This window comes from Rhamphochromis sp. 'chilingali' (genome assembly GCF_963969265.1).
Source record: "Rhamphochromis sp. 'chilingali' genome assembly, chromosome: 4".
Lineage (NCBI taxonomy): Eukaryota > Metazoa > Chordata > Actinopteri > Cichliformes > Cichlidae > Rhamphochromis > Rhamphochromis sp. 'chilingali'.
This window is the reverse complement of record NC_137948.1, coordinates 23,256,053-23,267,161: the sequence shown is the minus strand read 5'-3', so window position 1 is coordinate 23,267,161 and position 11,109 is coordinate 23,256,053. Positions and strand designations below refer to the sequence as shown.

Here is an 11,109-nt window from a genome sequence, read left to right as displayed (position 1 = left end):
GGAGTTATAATGGATGCAGCTGTTGTAGTAGTTGTAGCAAGTGCTTGTAGGAAGGCAGAGAGAAGCTGCTGCAGGGAGATGTTGTTTGTTGGTCATCTCTAGAGAGAAAAATATCCATTTTACAGAACATTTTACAGAAAGTGATGTTCAATAAGATGAATAGATAAGTTGAGAAAAAGTTAAGATACAATAAGATGAACTAAAACGACAGATTCATCCAAGCAAATAAAAATTATCCTTCACAATCCGTGCACAAAAAATACTGAGAGTAAAAATGTTATTTGTACAGCTGCAGCAGACTGTCTCTGTCACAGCTGCAGAGGCAGATGTGTGGGATTTTAGAAGAATGGGGACCCAAATGCAGACATGGATGCGGGAGAATGTTTTGAACAGAAAGCGAGCCTTTATTTATGGATGATCAATACTGCAAACAGGTGGAACAGAGAAAACTAACAAAACCTAAACTAGGGAAAACTAACCATAAACATATAACCTGAGGATTGACCAGAACCAGGGGATGAGGAACCAGGAAACACAGGAAAGCTGATGGAGAGAACGCTGAGGCAATACAGGGACGTCATGCAGAGGTAACACAGGAGGGAGACATGGCTCAACCTAATGAACATGACGAGACAGGGAGGAAGGAAAACTGAATACAATGACATAAGACACGGACCTTCAAAGTAAAACAGGAAACATAGCGACTGAACACAAGATAGTAAACTTAACAAAGAGACCGGGGAGACAGAGAACATAGGAACGTGAAACGTGGGATGGGAGGGCACCGAGTAGACAACACAGGACACAGGGAAGCCAAATACCAAAACCTAAGAACTAGAACTCAAGAAATACTACTGAACTAGGGAGCTAGAAATACTAGGACAGAAACCAAAACACTAACAGTGAAAACCATGAATAACAAATAATCAAGAAACACAAATTAAAGAGATACAGAACACTGGGTCACCAACTCAGGACTGTGACAGTCTCAGAGAGAAGGAGGTTGTTGTAGTGAGATTCTGAATGTTCAGTGCAGGAAGCATCCAAACAGAAATGCCTTCAGCATGGTTTCAGTTATTATACCTGTTGATAAAAAACAAACAAACAAAGACATTAAAGACAATAAGATAGCAAAATGACAAATACATCAATTAAAAAACAAAACAATTATCTTTCACAATCCTTACACAAGAAATGCTGAGAGTAAAGATTTAATTACCTTAAGTTGTAAGGCTGCAGCAGACTGTCTCAGAGAGAAGGAGGTTGTTGTAGTGGTGTTCGGGATGTTCTGGATGAAATAATACAGGTCAACAGATTTGTCCAATACTTCAATGTAAACATTAATCTTTATATCTGTCACGGTCCTGGGTCATTTGACCCAGCATTTTCAGTTTGTTGTATTTTGGTATTTATCTGTGATATTATTTATGTTCTGATTGTTTAGTTATCGTGTTTTGAATATTATAATTCTATGTTTCAGTTTATTCTGGTTTAGGGTTTGTTCTTAGGGTTTGTGTTTTGTGCCTTCGTGTTTAGTGTAGCTTTAGTTCAGTGTCACGCCGTCGTCTTTCTGAACTGTTTCCTGTTTTACTTTGAAGGTCCATGTCTTACGTCATTGTATTTAGTTTTGCTTCCCCCTCGGCTCATCACGCTCATCAGGTCCAGCTGTGTTTCCCACATGTGTGTAATCGCCCTGTGTTCTTCAGTGTGTATTTAAGTTGTGTCTACTTGTGTGCTGTTTGCTGGTCCGTCTGTGTATCTACTGTGTGTTTGCCCTGCTGTCAACCTTCATGTGCCTTCGCCCACCTTCCTCCATGTTCTGCTCTGCTGTTTTGTAGTTTAGTTTCTCCCAGTGTAGTTTATCTTTAGTTCCGTTTTGCCATTTTCTCCTTGTGTTTTATGTTGCAATAAACCTCGTTCGCATCTCAGCGAATGCCTGCTCTTGGGTCCTCATTTATGCCTCCACACGGCTCACCCCGTTTTCCGTGACAATATCAGTGTTTGCCAGCCACTGGAGAAATGATTAGGTGTGCCCTGGAAGATCATCTGGTTCCACCTGATTAGTACTCTAAGCAATGGGCATGAGTAACAGGCAGAACAATTACTTTCTCTTCCACTAGAGGGCAGTAATTAAATAGGTTGCCAACTCCCAGTAAAACAGAAGGACAGGAAGAAGAAATTACATAATAGTCATGCTGTGAGACCACGCAGGGCGTAATAGCAATAGATGAATAGTTGAAAAGAAAAAGTAGTCAATCTGATCTGGGTTCTGGAGAAAATTCTGACCAAGATGAAGGCCATAACATGACTAGTGGTCAGAACGAGGCAAAAAAGGTATACTGGGGACCAGTGTTGGTCAAGTTACTTGAAAAAAGTAATCAGTAACTAATTACTGATTACTTCCCCCAAAAAGTAATCCCGTTACTTTACTGATTACTTATTTTCAAAAGTAATTAATTACTTAGTTACTTAGTTCCTTTTTAAAAACACGATTTACAACCTGAAGAGGCGATAAAGCGATAGATCTTTCAGCCCAATTCTACTTTTTCTGCATAATCCATCATACAAAATGTAATCAAATGGAAAAGTCTCTTTTTTTTTACTTGTTTTATTAGTTTTAATCTTTAAACTTTATGCATCAAGCAAAAATTTAATTATATGCAACATTCTCTGACTTGAATAAATTAGTTTAACATTTAAACCTATTTTCTGCACATTCCAGCACATAAAATAAAATATTTTTTGTGTTTACACTCAGTCTTTCAAATAGATGCAAGTAAAACACAGCAGAAAATAAATAAAGTCAAAGACTCAGCGGTCCTTTTGCTCTATTTTCACCTGTAAAGCAGGAGTGGCATAGGCGGAGGTTTACCCTGGTGCAGGTGTGCTGCGGTCAGTTGAAGAATCCGCGAGTTTCTCTGTGAATTTCCCATTACATCGTTGCGCACTCGGTGCTTGCTTGGAAGTTTAGGGGGTTTTTTCGCTGTAAAAAGAAGTTTTCTTCCCACGCACAACGGACGCTAATGTTTTTGTCACTTTTTATGGAATCAAACTCAAAGTAAGGTCAGTACTTCCACGTTTTAAACGCTGCATGCTCATACTCTCTCCCACAATCGATATATGATCCATTGTTGATCTGCACACAGCTGTTGTCACTAAAGGCGCACTGGCTTACGTCACTGTCGTGAGACATTCTCGCAAAAAATCACGGTTTTAGTAACGCAGTAACGCAGCGTTCCTACGGGAAAGTAACGGTAATCTAATTACCGTTTTTGCAATAGTAATCCCTTACTTTACTCGTTACTTGAAAAAAGTAATCAGATTACAGTAACGCGTTACTGCCCATCTCTGCTGGGGACACACTGAATCATTTCCACCACGGATTCTCAAGGGAAAATTATCAATATGCTTTTTGCAACATTTTGTTTGGTTGTGTGCTGTGTGATTTTTCTAATGTGAAATATTGGCCATGGCTCCAAAAGTTTGAGAAACACTTCTTCATATAACTAGAAAGTAATGCATATTACCACTGTAGGTGTCCACCCTATAGTGTCTACAAACTGGTAAACAGATGGAAATACCTCGCTATTATTACAAATCAGGAGATTCCGCAGCTTAAGCAGTTGACAAACAACACCCAGTTTTTTCTTAATGACTTGCTGTTATAGAACAAAGGTACATTAACTTTATTTAATAGATAAGAAGACAAAAATCAATTAAAGAACATCAAGAGCAAGTCCTGGTTTATGGAAACCGCTCGCTATTGTTCTCTCTCTCTCTCTCTCTCTCTCTCTCTCCGACTGTCGTCACCTCCAACGTTTTCAGGGGTTTCTAAACAACCAAATATCACATGTTGCCATATAATCTTTTGATTGGTTGACAGGATAAAAGTCAGCAGCTTGTTGCTATTTAATTGTGCTGTAGCAAAAGGGTTTAATCAGGTGTGTCCTTAAATATTGCCTAATTGTGTTTCCTCTTATATTAAGATGAGGATGTTTACTAAGAATTATAATTTCCCAACAGTTACGCAAATGAGATTAAATCATCTCTTGCAACTGTGTATAAAAAGCTCCACTGTCAGTACAGCATTACCACAATCATCCACATCTCTGAGACAGTCTGCTGAAGTTGTGAAGACCTGACGGTAACATTTCTCATCAATCCTTTATTGCTTCTGTGTTTTCAATGTAATGTTGGTGGAATGGTGATTTGGCTGATGGTTTTGACCACATCTCATCAAAATTATTGTTAACAGGTGAATCACTGAAACCATGATCAAGGTTGTGTTTCTGCTTGGATGCCTGCTGAGCCTTGCTCTGGCAAATCCTGTAAGTGTAATATGACTGAAGACTAAATTAATGTTTTAATATATAATGTATAACTATATCTTGTACTGTGTGTGGAATCGTGTCACCAGAGACTGTATCAGTGTTCCTGTACTGTTATATCCAAACAACACATTTGCATGTATTTTTTGTTTTTTTTAAACAGATTGACTCAGCACACGAGCGTGATGCACGTTCTTCATCTAGGGAGGGGGTGAGTGTCATGTTTGTCTTTCTATGTTTGAACATTAGACACACTGGACTCTCCAATATTATCATATCCAAAGAAAGCCATTCAACAGAGAATGCATTATCCCATGTAATAATATTTATTACTTATTTTCTTGCAGACTACTGGGACTAACACAAGTTATCTTACCCTGATAACAGCTCTTCTACAGAATCCAACACTTCTGCGGAATCCAACGCTCCTTGCAGCGATTCTTGCCGCTATACGATAAGCTGCTCCTTCACCAACAGCTATTACTGTTACAAAGAATGAATTGAAAATGAACCAACAATGAATAAAAACCCATGTTGAACGGCATCATTGTTTTTCATAATTTATTCACACAGATTATTGAAAATCTCCACTTATTTTTGAATGACTTGGTCTTATAGAGAGTTTAAAAAAGCTTGCACGATTCATAGGTCAGTGTTGTGGCTTAACAGAAAAACAAAAATCTTTTGAAATTCTGACTTATTTTCAGAAAGCAGACCATTTTCAATGCAAAATGTCTTACTCTCTACTCTTGCTCAGCTGATTAATGCGCCACGGTGCAAAAACACATTGAAAAAGGGGTGGCTGGAGCTTAGGAGGTAGCACAGATCATCTACTGATTAGGAAGGTTAGTGGTTGAATCCCTGGCTTCCCCAGTCTGCATGCACAATACTTGTCTCAAGTTAGTAACCCCAAGTTACTCTGATGCATCCATTGGAGTATGAACGTGTGTGAATGTTAGCTAGGAAAGTTAATATGGGTGAATGTGGCATGTTGTATAAAGCAGGGAGAGTAGAAATGCACTATATAAGAATCAGTCCACTTACCAAAGCAATACAGCAGCTATTAAAGACAAAACTGAAGATAAAGAGAACCAAAGAGAAGCAGCAACCGAAGGCTCTGTAGTAAATGCCAAGAAGAACATCTGAAGGGAGGAGACACAGTATTTGTGATGTTCATGGTGTATAGACTTAAGTATTTCAGTCAAAGCATAAAAAAAATGATGTTTGTATATAAAATGATGTCAGGTTATCCAATTAGTACTGAGCTGCTCAAAATTGGGCACTAAAGATAAAAATGTTTGTAATACTTAAACAGTTGATGTCATATTTTTGTAAAGACCCACCCACATTAAAGGTGAACGTCTGCAATTCTGCAATAGTATCTCAATTGTTTGATTTAAAATTCCCTGTGATTGTGTACAGAGAAAAAATGGCAGAATCTGTGTACAAAAACTTGTGCCTAACCATACAATACAATGGTGTTTGTGAAAAACAAACAAACAAAAAAAAATACATTTTGAGTTTAACTGATTTTCACTGATGAACTTTATTTGGCAGCTACTAAACACAACAGTGATCAGAAAGTCAAAAGTCAAGATTCAATTTAGAAAAGAGAAAAAGTAAAGCAAAACAAGCAACATTGTCCTGGCGTCATAAATGCAATGCTGGCTTAAAACCACTCTTTGGTTTTTTAGTTTCCTTTATGATTTCAGGGAGTTATAATGGATGCAGCTGTTGTAGTAGTTGTAGCAAGTGCTTGTAGGAAGGCAGAGAGAAGCTGCTGCAGGGAGATGTTGTTTGTTGGTCATCTCTAGAGAGAAAAATATCCATTTTACAGAACATTTTACAGAAAGTGATGTTCAATAAGATGAATAGATAAGTTGAGAAAAAGTTAAGATACAATAAGATGAACTAAAACAACAGATTCATCCAAGCAAATAAAAATTATCCTTCACAATCCGTGCACAAAAAATACTGAGAGTAAAAATGTTATTTGTACAGCTGCAGCAGACTGTCTCTGTCACAGCTGCAGAGGCAGATGTGTGGGATTTTAGAAGAATGGGGACCCAAATGCAGACATGGATGCGGGAGAATGTTTTGAACAGAAAGCGAGCCTTTATTTATGGATGATCAATACTGCAAACAGGTGGAACAGAGAAAACTAACAAAACCTAAACTAGGGAAAACTAACCATAAACATATAACCTGAGGATTGACCAGAACCAGGGGATGAGGAACCAGGAAACACAGGAAAGCTGATGGAGAGAACGCTGAGGCAATACAGGGACGTCATGCAGAGGTAACACAGGAGGGAGACATGGCTCAACCTAATGAACATGACGAGACAGGGAGGAAGGAAAACTGAATACAATGACATAAGACACGGACCTTCAAAGTAAAACAGGAAACATAGCGACTGAACACAAGATAGTAAACTTAACAAAGAGACCGGGGAGACAGAGAACATAGGAACGTGAAACGTGGGATGGGAGGGCACCGAGTAGACAACACAGGACACAGGGAAGCCAAATACCAAAACCTAAGAACTAGAACTCAAGAAATACTACTGAACTAGGGAGCTAGAAATACTAGGACAGAAACCAAAACACTAACAGTGAAAACCATGAATAACAAATAATCAAGAAACACAAATTAAAGAGATACAGAACACTGGGTCACCAACTCAGGACTGTGACAGTCTCAGAGAGAAGGAGGTTGTTGTAGTGAGATTCTGAATGTTCAGTGCAGGAAGCATCCAAACAGAAATGCCTTCAGCATGGTTTCAGTTATTATACCTGTTGATAAAAAACAAACAAACAAAGACATTAAAGACAATAAGATAGCAAAATGACAAATACATCAATTAAAAAACAAAACAATTATCTTTCACAATCCTTACACAAGAAATGCTGAGAGTAAAGATTTAATTACCTTAAGTTGTAAGGCTGCAGCAGACTGTCTCAGAGAGAAGGAGGTTGTTGTAGTGGTGTTCGGGATGTTCTGGATGAAATAATACAGGTCAACAGATTTGTCCAATACTTCAATGTAAACATTAATCTTTATATCTGTCACGGTCCTGGGTCATTTGACCCAGCATTTTCAGTTTGTTGTATTTTGGTATTTATCTGTGATATTATTTATGTTCTGATTGTTTAGTTATCGTGTTTTGAATATTATAATTCTATGTTTCAGTTTATTCTGGTTTAGGGTTTGTTCTTAGGGTTTGTGTTTTGTGCCTTCGTGTTTAGTGTAGCTTTAGTTCAGTGTCACGCCGTCGTCTTTCTGAACTGTTTCCTGTTTTACTTTGAAGGTCCATGTCTTACGTCATTGTATTTAGTTTTGCTTCCCCCTCGGCTCATCACGCTCATCAGGTCCAGCTGTGTTTCCCACATGTGTGTAATCGCCCTGTGTTCTTCAGTGTGTATTTAAGTTGTGTCTACTTGTGTGCTGTTTGCTGGTCCGTCTGTGTATCTACTGTGTGTTTGCCCTGCTGTCAACCTTCATGTGCCTTCGCCCACCTTCCTCCATGTTCTGCTCTGCTGTTTTGTAGTTTAGTTTCTCCCAGTGTAGTTTATCTTTAGTTCCGTTTTGCCATTTTCTCCTTGTGTTTTATGTTGCAATAAACCTCGTTCGCATCTCAGCGAATGCCTGCTCTTGGGTCCTCATTTATGCCTCCACACGGCTCACCCCGTTTTCCGTGACAATAGCAGTGTTTGCCAGCCACTGGAGAAATGATTAGGTGTGCCCTGGAAGATCATCTGGTTCCACCTGATTAGTACTCTAAGCAATGGGCATGAGTAACAGGCAGAACAATTACTTTCTCTTCCACTAGAGGGCAGTAATTAAATAGGTTGCCAACTCCCAGTAAAACAGAAGGACAGGAAGAAGAAATTACATAATAGTCATGCTGTGAGACCACGCAGGGCGTAATAGCAATAGATGAATAGTTGAAAAGAAAAAGTAGTCAATCTGATCTGGGTTCTGGAGAAAATTCTGACCAAGATGAAGGCCATAACATGACTAGTGGTCAGAACGAGGCAAAAAAGGTATACTGGGGACCAGTGTTGGTCAAGTTACTTGAAAAAAGTAATCAGTAACTAATTACTGATTACTTCCCCCAAAAAGTAATCCCGTTACTTTACTGATTACTTATTTTCAAAAGTAATTAATTACTTAGTTACTTAGTTCCTTTTTAAAAACACGATTTACAACCTGAAGAGGCGATAAAGCGATAGATCTTTCAGCCCAATTCTACTTTTTCTGCATAATCCATCATACAAAATGTAATCAAATGGAAAAGTCTCTTTTTTTTTACTTGTTTTATTAGTTTTAATCTTTAAACTTTATGCATCAAGCAAAAATTTAATTATATGCAACATTCTCTGACTTGAATAAATTAGTTTAACATTTAAACCTATTTTCTGCACATTCCAGCACATAAAATAAAATATTTTTTGTGTTTACACTCAGTCTTTCAAATAGATGCAAGTAAAACACAGCAGAAAATAAATAAAGTCAAAGACTCAGCGGTCCTTTTGCTCTATTTTCACCTGTAAAGCAGGAGTGGCATAGGCGGAGGTTTACCCTGGTGCAGGTGTGCTGCGGTCAGTTGAAGAATCCGCGAGTTTCTCTGTGAATTTCCCATTACATCGTTGCGCACTCGGTGCTTGCTTGGAAGTTTAGGGGGTTTTTTCGCTGTAAAAAGAAGTTTTCTTCCCACGCACAACGGACGCTAATGTTTTTGTCACTTTTTATGGAATCAAACTCAAAGTAAGGTCAGTACTTCCACGTTTTAAACGCTGCATGCTCATACTCTCTCCCACAATCGATATATGATCCATTGTTGATCTGCACACAGCTGTTGTCACTAAAGGCGCACTGGCTTACGTCACTGTCGTGAGACATTCTCGCAAAAAATCACGGTTTTAGTAACGCAGTAACGCAGCGTTCCTACGGGAAAGTAACGGTAATCTAATTACCGTTTTTGCAATAGTAATCCCTTACTTTACTCGTTACTTGAAAAAAGTAATCAGATTACAGTAACGCGTTACTGCCCATCTCTGCTGGGGACACACTGAATCATTTCCACCACGGATTCTCAAGGGAAAATTATCAATATGCTTTTTGCAACATTTTGTTTGGTTGTGTGCTGTGTGATTTTTCTAATGTGAAATATTGGCCATGGCTCCAAAAGTTTGAGAAACACTTCTTCATATAACTAGAAAGTAATGCATATTACCACTGTAGGTGTCCACCCTATAGTGTCTACAAACTGGTAAACAGATGGAAATACCTCGCTATTATTACAAATCAGGAGATTCCGCAGCTTAAGCAGTTGACAAACAACACCCAGTTTTTTCTTAATGACTTGCTGTTATAGAACAAAGGTACATTAACTTTATTTAATAGATAAGAAGACAAAAATCAATTAAAGAACATCAAGAGCAAGTCCTGGTTTATGGAAACCGCTCGCTATTGTTCTCTCTCTCTCTCTCTCTCTCCGACTGTCGTCACCTCCAACGTTTTCAGGGGTTTCTAAACAACCAAATATCACATGTTGCCATATAATCTTTTGATTGGTTGACAGGATAAAAGTCAGCAGCTTGTTGCTATTTAATTGTGCTGTAGCAAAAGGGTTTAATCAGGTGTGTCCTTAAATATTGCCTAATTGTGTTTCCTCTTATATTAAGATGAGGATGTTTACTAAGAATTATAATTTCCCAACAGTTACGCAAATGAGATTAAATCATCTCTTGCAACTGTGTATAAAAAGCTCCACTGTCAGTACAGCATTACCACAATCATCCACATCTCTGAGACAGTCTGCTGAAGTTGTGAAGACCTGACGGTAACATTTCTCATCAATCCTTTATTGCTTCTGTGTTTTCAATGTAATGTTGGTGGAATGGTGATTTGGCTGATGGTTTTGACCACATCTCATCAAAATTATTGTTAACAGGTGAATCACTGAAACCATGATCAAGGTTGTGTTTCTGCTTGGATGCCTGCTGAGCCTTGCTCTGGCAAATCCTGTAAGTGTAATATGACTGAAGACTAAATTAATGTTTTAATATATAATGTATAACTATATCTTGTACTGTGTGTGGAATCGTGTCACCAGAGACTGTATCAGTGTTCCTGTACTGTTATATCCAAACAACACATTTGCATGTATTTTTTGTTTTTTTTAAACAGATTGACTCAGCACACGAGCGTGATGCACGTTCTTCATCTAGGGAGGGGGTGAGTGTCATGTTTGTCTTTCTATGTTTGAACATTAGACACACTGGACTCTCCAATATTATCATATCCAAAGAAAGCCATTCAACAGAGAATGCATTATCCCATGTAATAATATTTATTACTTATTTTCTTGCAGACTACTGGGACTAACACAAGTTATCTTACCCTGATAACAGCTCTTCTACAGAATCCAACACTTCTGCAGAATCCAACGCTCCTTGCAGCGATTCTTGCCGCTATACGATAAGCTGCTCCTTCACCAACAGCTATTACTGTTACAAAGAATGAATTGAAAATGAACCAACAATGAATAAAAACCCATGTTGAACGGCATCATTGTTTTTCATAATTTATTCACACAGATTATTGAAAATCTCCACTTATTTTTGAATGACTTGGTCTTATAGAGAGTTTAAAAAAGCTTGCACGATTCATAGGTCAGTGTTGTGGCTTAACAGAAAAACAAAAATCTTTTGAAATTCTGACTTATTTTCAGAAAGCAGACCATTTTCAATGCAAAATGTCTTACTCTCTACTC

The 11,109-nt window shown here is 38.2% G+C and overlaps 2 long non-coding RNA genes across 2 annotated transcripts; both read left to right on the top strand.

The window, feature by feature from the left end:
- Positions 1-2,905: 2,905 nt before the first annotated feature.
- LOC308395787 lies at positions 2,906-4,742 on the top strand. The gene is made up of 4 exons (XR_013971462.1): positions 2,906-3,063; positions 4,256-4,328; positions 4,492-4,539; positions 4,676-4,742. It is a non-coding gene; the product is annotated as an uncharacterized lncRNA (long non-coding RNA).
- A 4,203-nt stretch (positions 4,743-8,945) lies between these two features.
- Positions 8,946-10,899, top strand: LOC308395784. The gene is made up of 4 exons (XR_013971461.1): positions 8,946-9,103; positions 10,288-10,360; positions 10,524-10,571; positions 10,708-10,899. It is a non-coding gene; the product is annotated as an uncharacterized lncRNA (long non-coding RNA).
- Positions 10,900-11,109: the final 210 nt, after the last annotated feature.